Source organism: Balaenoptera borealis (assembly GCF_965194805.1).
Source record: "Balaenoptera borealis genome assembly, chromosome: 2".
NCBI classification, from domain to species: Eukaryota; Metazoa; Chordata; class Mammalia; order Artiodactyla; family Balaenopteridae; genus Balaenoptera; species Balaenoptera borealis.
The window spans coordinates 96,805,829-96,818,044 of record NC_138867.1 but is presented as its reverse complement, the minus strand read 5'-3'; the positions used below and the strand labels follow the sequence as shown (position 1 = coordinate 96,818,044).

Sequence of the window (12,216 nt, the reverse complement as noted above, 5' to 3'; positions counted from 1 at the left end):
TGGTTTCCTTTGCTGTGCAAAAGCTTTTAAGTTTCATTAGGTCCCATTTGTTTATTTTTTTTATAAATTTATTTATTTATTTATTTTTGGCTGTGTTGGGTCTTCGTTGCTGCGCACAGGCTTTCTCTAGTTGCGGTGAGTGGGGGCTACTCTTCGTTGGGGTACGCCGGCTTCTCATTGCGGTGGCTTCTCTTGCGGAGCACGGGCTCTAGGCACATGAGCTTCAGTAGTTGTGGCTCACGGGCTCTAGAGCGCAGGCCCAGTAGTTGTGGTGCATGGGCTTGGTTGCTCCGCGGCATGTGGGATCTTCCCAGACCAGGGCTCGAACCCATGTCCCCTGCACTGGCAGGCGGACTCTTAACCACTGTGCCACCAGGGAAGTCCCTTTATTTTTGTTTTTATTTCCATTTCTTTAGGAGGTGGGTCACAAAGGATCTTGCTGTGATTTATGTCAAATAGTATTCTTCCTATGTTTTCCTCTGAGAGTTTAATAGTGTCTGGTCTTACATTTAAGTCTTTAATCCATTTTGAGTTTATTTCTGTGTATGGTGTTAGGAAGTGTTCTAATTTCATTCTTTTACATGTAGCAGTCCAGTTTTCCCAGCACCACTTATTGAAGAGGCTGTCTTTTCTCCTTTGTATATTCTTGCCTCCTTTATCAAAGATAAGGTGACCATGTGTGTGTGGGTTTATCTCTGGGCTTTCTATCCTGTTCCATTGATCTATATTTCTGTTTTTGTGCCAGTATCATACTGTCTTGATTACTGTAGCTTTGTAGTATTGTCTGAAGTCAGGGAGCCTGATTGCTCCAGCTCTGTTTTTCTTTCTCAAGATTGCTTTGGCTATTCACGGTCTTTTGTGTTTGCATACAAATTGTGACATTTTTTGTTCTAGTTCTTTGAAAAATGCCATTGGTAGTTTGATAGGGACTGCATTGAATATGTAGATTGCTTTGGGTAGTGTAGTCTTTTCACAATGTTGATACTTCCAATCCAAGAACATGGTATATCTCTCCATCTGTTTGTATCATCTTTAATTTCTTTCATCAGTGTCTTATACTGTTCTGCATACAGATCTTTTGTCTCCTTAGGTAGGTTTATTCCAAGGTATTTTATTCTTTTTGTTGCAATGGTAAATGGGAGTGTTTCCATAATTTCTCTTTCAGATTTTTCATCATTAGTGCATAGGAATGCAAGAGATTTCTGTGCATTAATTTTGTATCCTGCTACTTTACCAAATTCATTGATTAGCTCTAGTAGTTTTCTGGTAGCATCTCTAGGGTTATCTATGTATAGTATCGTGTTATCTGCAAACAGTGACAGCTTTACTTCTTCTTTTCTGATTTGGATTCCTTTTATTTCTTTTTCACCTCTGATTGCTGTGGCTAAAACTTCCAAAACTATGTTGAATAACAGTGATGAGAGTGGTCGACCTTGTCTTGTTCCTGGTCTTAGAGGAAATGGTTTCAGTTTTTCACCACTGAGAACGATGTTGGCTGTGGGTTTGTCATATATGGCCTTTATTATGTTGAGGTAAGTTCCCTCTATGCCTACTTTCTGGAGAGTTTTTATCATCAATGAGTGTTGAATTCTGTCAAAAGCTTTTTCTGCATCTATTGAGATTATCATATGGTTTTTATCCTTCAGTTTGTTAATATGGTGTATCACATTGATTGATTTGCATATATTGAAGAATCCTTGCATCCCTGGGATAAATCCCTCTTGATCATGGTGTATGATCCTTTTAATGTGTTGTTGGATTCTGCTTGCTAGTATTCTGTGGAGGATTTTTGCATCTATGTTGATCAGTGATATTGGCCTGTAGTTTTCTTTTTTTGTGACATCTTTGGTTTTGGTATCAGGGTGATAGTGGCCTTGTAGAATGAGTTTGGGAGTATTCCTCCCTCTGCCATACTTTGGAAGAGTTTGTGAAGGATAGGTGTCAGCTCTTCTCTAAATGTTTGAGAGAATTTGCCTGTGAATCCATCTTGTCCTGGGCTTTTGTTTGTTGGAAGATTTTTAATCACAGTTTCAATTTTTGTGATTGTTGTTTATATTTTCCTTTCTTTTTTTAAAAAATTAATTAATTTATTTATTTTATGGCTGTGTTGGGTCTTCGTTTCTGTGCGAGGGCTTTCTCTAGTTGTGGCAAGTGGGGGCCTCTCTTCATCGCGGTGCGCGGGCCTCTCACTATTGCGGTCTCTCCTGTTGCGGAGCACAGGCTCCAGACGCGCAGGCTCAGTAGTTGTGGCTCACGGGCCCAGTCGCTCTGCGGCATGTGGGATCGTCCCAGACCAGGGCTCGAACCCGTGTCCCCTGCATTGGCAGGCAGATTCTCAACCACTGTGCCACCAGGGAAGCCCTGTTTATATTTTCTATTTCTCCCTGGTTCAGTCTTGGAAGGTTGTGCTTTTCTAAGGATTTGTCCATTTCTTCCAGGTTGTCCATTTTATTGGCGTATAGTTGCTTGTAGTAGTAATCCTTCATGATCCTTTGTATTTCTGCATTGTCAGTTGTTACTTCTTTTTCATTTCTAATTCTGTTGATTTGAGTCTTCTCCTTTTTTTGATGAGTCTAGCTAGTGGTTTATCAATTTTGTTTATCTTCTCAAAGAACCAGCCTTTAGATTTATTGATATTTGCTATTGTTTCCTTCATTTCTTTTTCATTTATTTCTGCTCTGATCTTTATGATTTCTTTCCTTCTACTAACTTTGGGGTTTTCTTGTTCTTATTTCTCTAACTGCTTTAGGTGTAAGGTTAGGTTGTTTATTTGAGATGTTTCTTGTTTCTTGAGGTAGGATTGTATTGTTATAAACTTCCCTCTTAGAACTGCTTTTGCTACATCCCATAGGTTTTGGGTTGTCGTGTTTTCATTGTCATTTGTTTCTAGGTATTTTTTTGATTTCCTCTTTGATTTCTTCAGTGACCTCTTGGTTATTTAGTAGCATATTGTTTAGCCTCCATGTGTTTGTATTTTTTACAGTTTTTTTCCTGTAACTGATATCTAGTCTCATAGCGTTGTGGTCAGAAAAGATACTTGATACGATTTCAATTTTCTTAAATTTACCAAGGCTTGATTTGTGATCCAAGACATGATCTATCCTGGAGAATGTTCCATGAGCACTTGAGAAGAAAGTATATTCTGTTGTTTTTGGATGGAATGTCCTATAAATATCAATTAAGTCCATCTTGTTTAATGTGTCATTTAAAGCTTATGTTTCCTTATTTATTTTCATTTTCGATGATCTGTCCTTTGGTGAAAGTGGGGTGTTAAAGTTCCCTACTATGATTGTGTTACTGTCGATTTCCCCTTTTATGGCTCTTAGCATTTGCCTTATGTTTTGAGGTGCTCCTATGTTGGGTGCATAAATATTTACAACTGTTATATCTTCTTCTTGGATTGATCCCTTGATCATTACGTGGTGTCCTTCTTTGTCTCTTGTAATAGTCTTTATTTTAAAGTCTATTTTGTCTGATATGAGTATTGCTACTCCAGCTTTCTTTTGATTTCCATTTGCATGGAATATCTTTTTCCATCCCCTCATTTTCAGTCTGCATGTATCCCTAGGTCTGAAGTGGGTCTCTTGTAGACAGCATATATACAGGTCTTATTTTGTATCCATTCAGCCAGTCTATGTCTTTTGGTTGGAGCATTTAATCCATTTACATTTAAGGTAATTATCAATATGTATGATCTTATTACCATTTTCTTAGTTGTTTTGCATTTGTTTTTTTAGGTATTTTCCTTCTCTTGCGTTTCCTGCCTAGAGAAGTTCCTTTAGCACTTGTTGTAAAGCTGGTTTTGGGGTGCTGAATTCTCTTAGCTTTTGCTTCCCTGTAAAGGTTTTAATTTCTCCATCAAATCTGAATGAGATCCTTCCTGGGTAGAGTAATCTTGGTTGTAGGTTCTTCCCTTTCATCACTTTAAATATGTCCTGCCACTCCCTCTGGCTTGCAGAGTTTCTGCTGAAAGATCAGCTGTTTACCTTATGGGGATTCCCTTGTATGTTGTTTGTTGCTTTTCCCTTGCTGCTTTTAATATTTTTTCTTTGTATTTAATTTTTGATAGCTTTATTAATATGTGTCTTGGTGTGTTTCTCCTTGGATTTATCCTGTATGGGACTCTCTGCACTTCCTGGACTTGATTGACTATTTCCTTTCCCATGTTAGGGAAGTTTTTGACTATAATCTCTTCTAATATTTTTTCAGACCCTTTCTTTTTTCTCTTCTTCTTCTGGGACCCCTATAATTTGAATGTTGGTGTGTTTAATGTTGTCCCAGAGGTCTCTGAGACTGTCTTCAATTCTTTTCATGCTTTTTTCTTTATTCTGCTCTGTGGTAGTTATTTCCACTATTTTATCTTCCAGGTCACTTGTCTGTTCTTCTGCATCAGTTATTCTGCTACTGATTCCTTCTAGAGAATTTTTATTTTCATTTATTTTGTTGTTCATCATTGTTTGTTTGCTCTTTAGTTCTTCTAGTTCCTTGTTAAATGTTTCTTGTATTTTCTCCCTTCTGTTTCCAAGATTTTGGATCATCAGTCTTAATAGCAAACCAAATTTGGGGTGGGGAGTCCATCTCCCCTCTATGAGATGATCACAACAAATATACACTAGAAGACAAGTTGCCTACAATGTTGGAAAAACTGAATCTGTACTTTGATGAAAGAGTAAATTGTTTTCTGGAAGAACCTGATATAGAATGATGATGCTAGGACAAATTTTTGTAAAATTATCAAACTCCTAGGATAAAGAATAAATTCTTCAAGCATCCAGGTGAAAAAAGTAAGTCACATACAAGAGGAAAGAAATTAACAAGTCTCAGACTCTTCCATAGCAATGTCTACAAAGTTTTGAGAAAAGTACATTCTGTCCTGCCATGATGCTATTCAGTTATTAAAGCAAAAGTCAGATATACTCAAATATGATTGTAGTTATAGTTTTCATGAGTTCTTTTTGGGAAAACTGATAGTTAAAAACAAGCCAACCAAGAGATTAATAAGAACAAAGAACACAGGAATGGAGGTGCTATGGCATGTAGTGAACAACTAAATCCATTTAGAACCAAGATTTAGTAAAAATGGGAATTATGCTTATGAGATTAAATATAAATATTTTAATATTTGAAAATGTAAAATTTATATATAGCTAAGAAACCTAATTTAAAATGTACAAAATAAGTGGAATAAAGTTTTAGGAGTACTGATTTCTTAAACTTTCATGGCACAGTATCAATAAATGCTATCTTAAATGAAATACATCACTTAAAAAATAAATTGACTGTAACTTCTTAATCTTTTCTTGATCTTTCCAAGGGTAACAATCTAGAGAGCTGTAGTCTGAATACGGCTAATGGACTATGGAAATATTTTGCTTCCTCATTTTCTTTGACCTACTCAGTGATGACATAGGCAATGTAATCAGAGAGATTTTTTCTTTTGAAAACAATAGCAGCAACTTGAAATCTATAGCATACTTCACGAATCTTATTGTCACTGCTCGTAAAGGCACTTGAGTTTGTGACCCCTGCCCTAGAGGAATATTTTAGGAACATATATAACTTTGTTAAAGAAACAACTTATTTTTTTAAAAAGCAGTTTCTTCGCTTTCTTTCTTTTCTCTTATCCACTTTGATAAAACTATATCTATATAGCCATATATAGGTGTCATAGACTGCATACAGTTTGAGATCTAGAAAAATATCCATATAGAGATTACCGGAATTTGGTTTGGCTAGTGTTTACAGTATTATCTCTGGTTGCTAAGATTTTCTATAATTTTTTACTTTCTACTTTTACTTCTCTGTACTACTTGAATTTCCAATAATGAGAATGTATTATTTTAATAAAAACAATAAAATCATTATTCAAAATGTAATGAAAACAAAGTGAATTAGTTACATGTTCAAGTTAGTTTTTTTATATGTATTAGGTACTAAAGGAGGTTACATATCAATAAAAATACTTTGGGTGACCCAAATATTAACATCATTCTCAAGGTAATTTGTAAATAATATTAATTTATTAATCATTATCAAAATTTACTTAAGTTTTTTGTGTGTTCAAGGAAAGAAAAGCCCAAAATAAATTATTAATATCCCTGCATTTGAAAAGAATGCAATCATGTATCTCTTCAGTGTAACTGCCCCTCTTTTATTTACACAGGATTTTTAAAGGTTTTTTCTTTATCGTTTGCTTCGATTAGCAAATTGATGAGACGACATAGTTACTATCCCCCAGGAACTGTCAGCATAGCATCAGTAAAGACAAAGCCAAATAGCCAGAGAGGCCCCAGTCTGCTTCATTAGAGCCACAGGTAACAACATAGGGTTTGTTTGACTCTTCTCCCCGTTTCCTCATTGTTCCAACCACATGCCTGCCCATTCTCAGTTCTAAATCTGGAGTCGAGGAGGCTCTCCTTTGTGATTTGAATAAACTATGGATTTTAGTTAATAATAATTTGTTGGTATTGGTTCATTAATTGTAACAAATATGCTATATTAATCTAAGAGGTTAATAATAAGGGAAATTGAGTGTGGGGTACATGGGAACCTTTTGTACTGTCTTTGCAAGTTTTCTGTTTTCTAAAACTGTTCTAAAAGAGAAAGTTTATTTTTTAAAAAAAAAAAACCTATTAACTATTTGCAACTTTTTAAATTATAAAGGAAATACTGATGTCAAAATGACACATATAAGACTTAAAAATATCATCATCTCTGTGGTTTCTCATAGCAGCATGACTAGATCACAGGGACCATTGGGGATGCTGTGCTGTGCAGCCCATATCCTCCTCCAGGAAGGAGGGCTATATTCCCCCAGCTGCTGGGAAGGTTGCTGGCTGACAGCTCTAAGCTGTCAGTGTTCTTCAGGGATCTCCTCACCTAAAGAACCCCACCCAGCTCAAGGTCACATACACTTCTCAGGGCAGCCTGTCTCCAATTTCTATAACGTAAATGCTCCCACCATGGCCTGTTTCGAGCTACCAATATTTTGTCAATGAATGCACACTTGGGAAGAGATGTATGCAATCTCTCCTCTCCAGAGCTAGTAGGAGCCAACTCCAGCACACCACTGTGTCTCCCTGAAGTCCAACTGGGACAATGTCAAAGAACCATTTCAGCTCCAGAGCTTCCTGGGGCCAGCTGAGTGCTTGGTCTGACTGCATCACAGCCCACCCTCCCCCTCCATCAAATCCTGCTTTCTTCCCACCCCTTTCCAGGTGTTGAACTCAAGAGCCCTCCTTAACCAACTTCCTGCATGCTAATTTCAGCTCAGATTCCACTTACTGGGGAACCTAAGTTGCAACAGGGATTCTTACTGGACAAACTGATCAAGATTATTACTCAATGACTGCCTCAAGTACTTGAAGACAATTATGATGGTGAAGATGATGGTAGAGGTGGTCATGGTGATGGGAAGATGAAGGAAAGGAAAAGTTTTTGTCTGATAGACTCTTGAATTTTACTTGAACAAGGATTCAGGATATTTGTCAGGTGGGACTGAAAAAATAAAAATGATAGCCAGACATCTTAATGGAAAGAATTGATGTTACCATCTAGGAAACCCAGAGGACTTTTCATAACCACTCCCACTTTACTTTCACATTCCCCTCAACACGTGATCCATGATGTCACTCACCTTCAACCAATGTGCTTTTATCCAGCATCTTTCTTTGTGCCAAGTTCTGTGCTAAGGATCTGGTGTCCAAAAAACACAGTCCTCCCCAAAAGGAAGTTACTAACTAATGTGAGGTCTAAAAAAGGACAATACAAAGCAAAAAAGTGCCATGATTGATGTGAGCACAAGGCAGGGTAGATGCTCTGAATACACAACGATAGCCACCATTTATCAAGCTACACTTACTGTGTGCCCGGCATTGTTTTAAATGCTTTGCAAGCATTGTTTCATTAAATCCCACAACAATCCTGTCGGCAGGTCCACTCTCACAGATAAGAAAACTCACAACGAGAGTCTGAGTGGCTTTCCCACAGTGACTCAATGAGTGGTGGGTAGAGCCATGATTTGGACCCCATGTGCTAACTCAAGACCTAGAACTCCTAACCACCGTCCTGCTGAGGGATGGAGAATGACTGAATCTAACAAGGAGTGTGTGATTGGGCTGAAGACAGAAACTCTGTAATGAAAGAATAACAAAGAGACCACAAAAGAGACTGGGAAAAAACACTCAGAGAGGAAGGAGGGGAAAGAAACAAGGGTAGAGATGATTTCAAAAAGCAGAGCATGGTCAGCAGAGTCAAATACCAAGAGAAGGTCAACCAAAATAAAGATGTAAAGGTCCTTGGGCTTTAACCACGGTGCGGTCCTTGGAGATCTTGGCAAGGGAAGTTTTGGTTGACTAGGGGGTAGGCGGAGCTGATCACAGTGAGTTGAGAAATAAGTAAATAAGTGACAGAGAAATGGACACAGTGAGTGTTGAATAGTATTTCTAGAAGCTCGGCTGTTCGGAAAAGAGGAGGGTCAATAGACACAGGTTTAAAGAGAGACCTTTCTACAATAGGTTTTGCTTTGGTTTTTCTAAGAAGGGAGCATGGGTAGCTCATGGCTGTTGAGTTGACTTGCCTAGCTTCTCTTCCACCTTTTTTGTAACAGCCCCTGATTTTATTTGGGCTAATCCCCTTCTCCCACTCTATGCTGTCTTGGTGGGACTGCTAATCTGGGAAGGTTCTGACCTACTGTAGGACCATTCAGCACTTTCCCAGGGACTGATTGACACCAGGACAAAAAATGGTTAGAGTTGATTCACCCACACAGTGATGAGTCCAGCTCCTGGTTAAAAAACCTACATGTGACTTTTCAGGCCTGACCATGGGCCATTACAAGAGCTCTCCCTGGACGCCTCATAGGAAGGCTGCCCTCCCCACACTGGTGCACAGCCAGGGCACTGTAATCTCTGAGGGGTGTTGCAGTCAAGGACTCGGGCCTCTCAGACCTGCGCTTTGCACATTTGCATTCATCAATTCTTGGTGTCTTTATCTGAGGCCTTGGGCAGACCTCTGCTGAGCCCTCCTTATCAGGAAGAGGAGGGAATTCTGAAGACATCTTTCCCCGCTCTGACTCAATACCCAGTACTCATCCACTCCTAGTCCTCACCCCCTGGCCTCCCCATCCCAGGGTCCATAAAACTACAGGAGCATTTTGTTCAGGGCTTGTCAACAGTAAGATGCCCGCCATGACTGCAGTGATCTACCTGACCCTCCACCATGGGGAAAAAGGAACGGGGTTGGGGGGGGGTGCATCGTTTGGTTTTAGCCTCTTACTTATACGATCGCAGTAAGTGATTAAAGACTTAACTCATTCCTTTTTGGCTCTTTGCTTTAATCGGCTGCTGTGACACCTGACAACTCAGCTCCTTCTCCCTGCTCAGCTAAGCTCCGGCAACTGGTCCTGAGGACACTGTCCACCGTGCATTGCTCCCCAGCTCCATAGAGCTGTCCTGGCACCTGCTCTTCCCGAGGTGAGCTCTTGCTCATTTCCTTACATGGTGTGAGCCCTTTTTAGGCTTAAATTAGCCAGAACTGTTTGCAGTTGAAAAACCTTAGCTGACATAAGCATGTCTGTATGCTGATCATGGAAAGCCAACAAAGACTAAGAGTGCAGAGATATAGAAAAGAAAGAGGAGAAATAACAACGATGAATAGAGTGAGGCTCCTGAAGAATCAGGGGTAAAGGGATCCAGAGGTCATTCCAACCGACTGGTCCTTGACAGGAGAGAAACTTGTTTCACCGAACCTAGAGACACGGAGGCAAGAAAAGGATAGAGATTTGTCTGAAGACTTGGGGCAGGGGAGATAATCAGGATGTCAAAGTTATTTGTGTTGGGTAACCTCTATCATTTCTAAGAAAGAGGAAACATTGCTGAGAGGATGAAGAGGTGGTGAGTTTAAAAGGCTAAAGGTGGGGAAAGTGGGGGGGTGGTGGTGGGATGAACTGGGAGATTGGGATTGACATATATACACTAATATGTATAAAATAGATAACTAATAAGAACCTGCTATATAAAAAATAAATAAAATACATAAAATTCAAAACTTCAAAATAAATAAATAAATAAAAGGCTAAAGGTTACAAGGTTGCCGTGGCGACAGCGGAGGAGCTCATTTGACCAAAGGATGCATTGCCATGGGAACAGGCAACAGCATCAGTCTGCTTAACTAGTATCTTCATCACAGACAGCTTGAGAAAGAGACATAAAGGAATTACACATTTTATCTGAAATATTTTCTAAACTTGATGTTTTTGCTAAAATGTAGCCTTTGCTTTCAGTTATAACTTTAAAGAAAAAAAACACCAGAATAAAAATGTACTTACGAAACTTGAAAGATTGTCAAAAATTTGGAAGCATTAAATTTGCAATAAACTTTGGGGGGAAAACCCAAATCTATTTCAATAGTGGTGTCTTGGTTTTGTTCTCTAAAACTTAAAGTACATATGAATGGCCAGCTGAGGGAGCCAAAACCATGCATATAGCTTTTCTACAAAGCTTTTAGGAAAGTGGATTATTAAAAACTGCAAATGCCAATAAACTTCATCTTCCAAGAATGTATGCAAAAATTAAAGAAATAGTATAATTTAATGCTACTCTGATGCCAAGTACATTAGAGAAAATTTCAAAGCTACAAGGGGATTCTGAATCTCAAGTAGTTCAAAAAAGAAGCATTCCTCCCTCCCTCCCTCTCTCTGTTTCTCTCCTCTCTCTGGGGCTGGTTTGTAGTGACTCCCCAAAGCTAGGTCATTTGTATTCTATTTCAGTGGAAACTTTCTGTGAGTTGTATCAACACTTGTTCAGCTCCTGCTGCAGGGAGCATACTTGTTACAGGTGTGTTGACAAGAAACAGGACAAGAAGCTCTGGCTCAGACCTCTTAAGTCAGGCTTCAGGCATAACTTAGGAAAGAGAAGGGACGCATTTCGCGTGGAAGTCTGTTAAAAAAAATTGCTGCCACTAAATAGAAGTGTCTTTCCATTTTCTGCATGATACCTGTGTTAGGGTATCTTGTTTATAAGCAAGAAAATCCAATTCTGACTAACTTAGTGGGGAAAGGAATTTACTGAAAGGATGCTGGTTTGTACTATCCTTTGAATAGTTTATAACTAAAATTTGGGGAAATATTTTATAATGAAAAATGATAATAAGAGTTTATTTTGAACAAACTTATGTTCATAAATTTGAAAATTTAGATTAAATGGATAATTCCTAGAAAAAATATAACTCTCCAAAATTGACATTAGGATAGAATAAAATAGAATATAACTGTTTTTACAAATGCATGTATTATTAAACACTTTCTTATAAAAACCAACCAACCAACCAACCTCAGACCCAAATGGCTTCACTGGCAAGTTCCAGCAAATATTTAAGGAATATCTGGAAACCAAAGTCATCTGAAACAAAGCCTTCCAGAGAAGAAAAAAGAGATAGTAATCCACAACTCCTTTTGTGAGACGAGTATTACCTCGATATCAAAGACCACAAGGGATTCCACTTCCAGAAAGATGGGGTAGATGTGATAGGGACAGAGTAAAGGGACAAATTAGGTAATTAAGTAGTTAATCCCCCTAGGGGATTGTAAGTAAAGAAAAAAGTATGGGAAACCCATGTAAGTTAATGATCACTCAAGAAAGCAGGTTTGCTTAACCACACCACCAAGCAGGTCTGCTTAGCAAAAAAACCATCCAACAGAAGCATCAGACATGCTCCCAAACAATAGAACAATGGTGGCATGAGAATCACATCCTGCCCAGTGAGCTCAGTAAGTTAATGACCCCTGGGACATGCTCTCTGCACACATAAAAAACAATAATTTATTGAAAGGTGATATTTCAAAGTGAAGGACTCTCATTGTACTGAAACCTAAAATAATTTTTCCATAGTGCCATGGCAGTCCTGGCTTGACGATGTAGGGAGAAGAAAACTCCCCTGCCCAACCTGGAGGAGGAGTTGATGGTGGAAGCATGACATCTACTCAAGAATGAGGAAGATGGCCTTTTCCCTCTCCCTACATTTCCTTTGATTATAAAACTGTATCCCACTAAGTTCTCAGGGTGAAGCACCCTCTCACCCACCCACTTGTGAGTCTCACAAGTGTCCCTATTCTAATAAATCAGTTCTTATTTACCACTTTGCCTCTTGCTGAATTCTTTCTGCGCTGAGACTGGAGCTCCTTGGAGCCCCCCCCAGAACGCCACCTAGTGGTATCAG

The 12,216-nt window shown here is 38.8% G+C and overlaps 1 long non-coding RNA gene across 1 annotated transcript; it reads left to right on the top strand.

Annotated features, from left to right (window-relative positions):
- Positions 1-6,551: 6,551 nt before the first annotated feature.
- LOC309622527 lies at positions 6,552-12,132 on the top strand. The gene is made up of 3 exons (XR_014240933.1): positions 6,552-7,357; positions 9,366-9,473; positions 11,889-12,132. It is a non-coding gene; the product is annotated as an uncharacterized lncRNA (long non-coding RNA).
- The last annotated feature ends 84 nt before the right edge of the window (positions 12,133-12,216 follow it).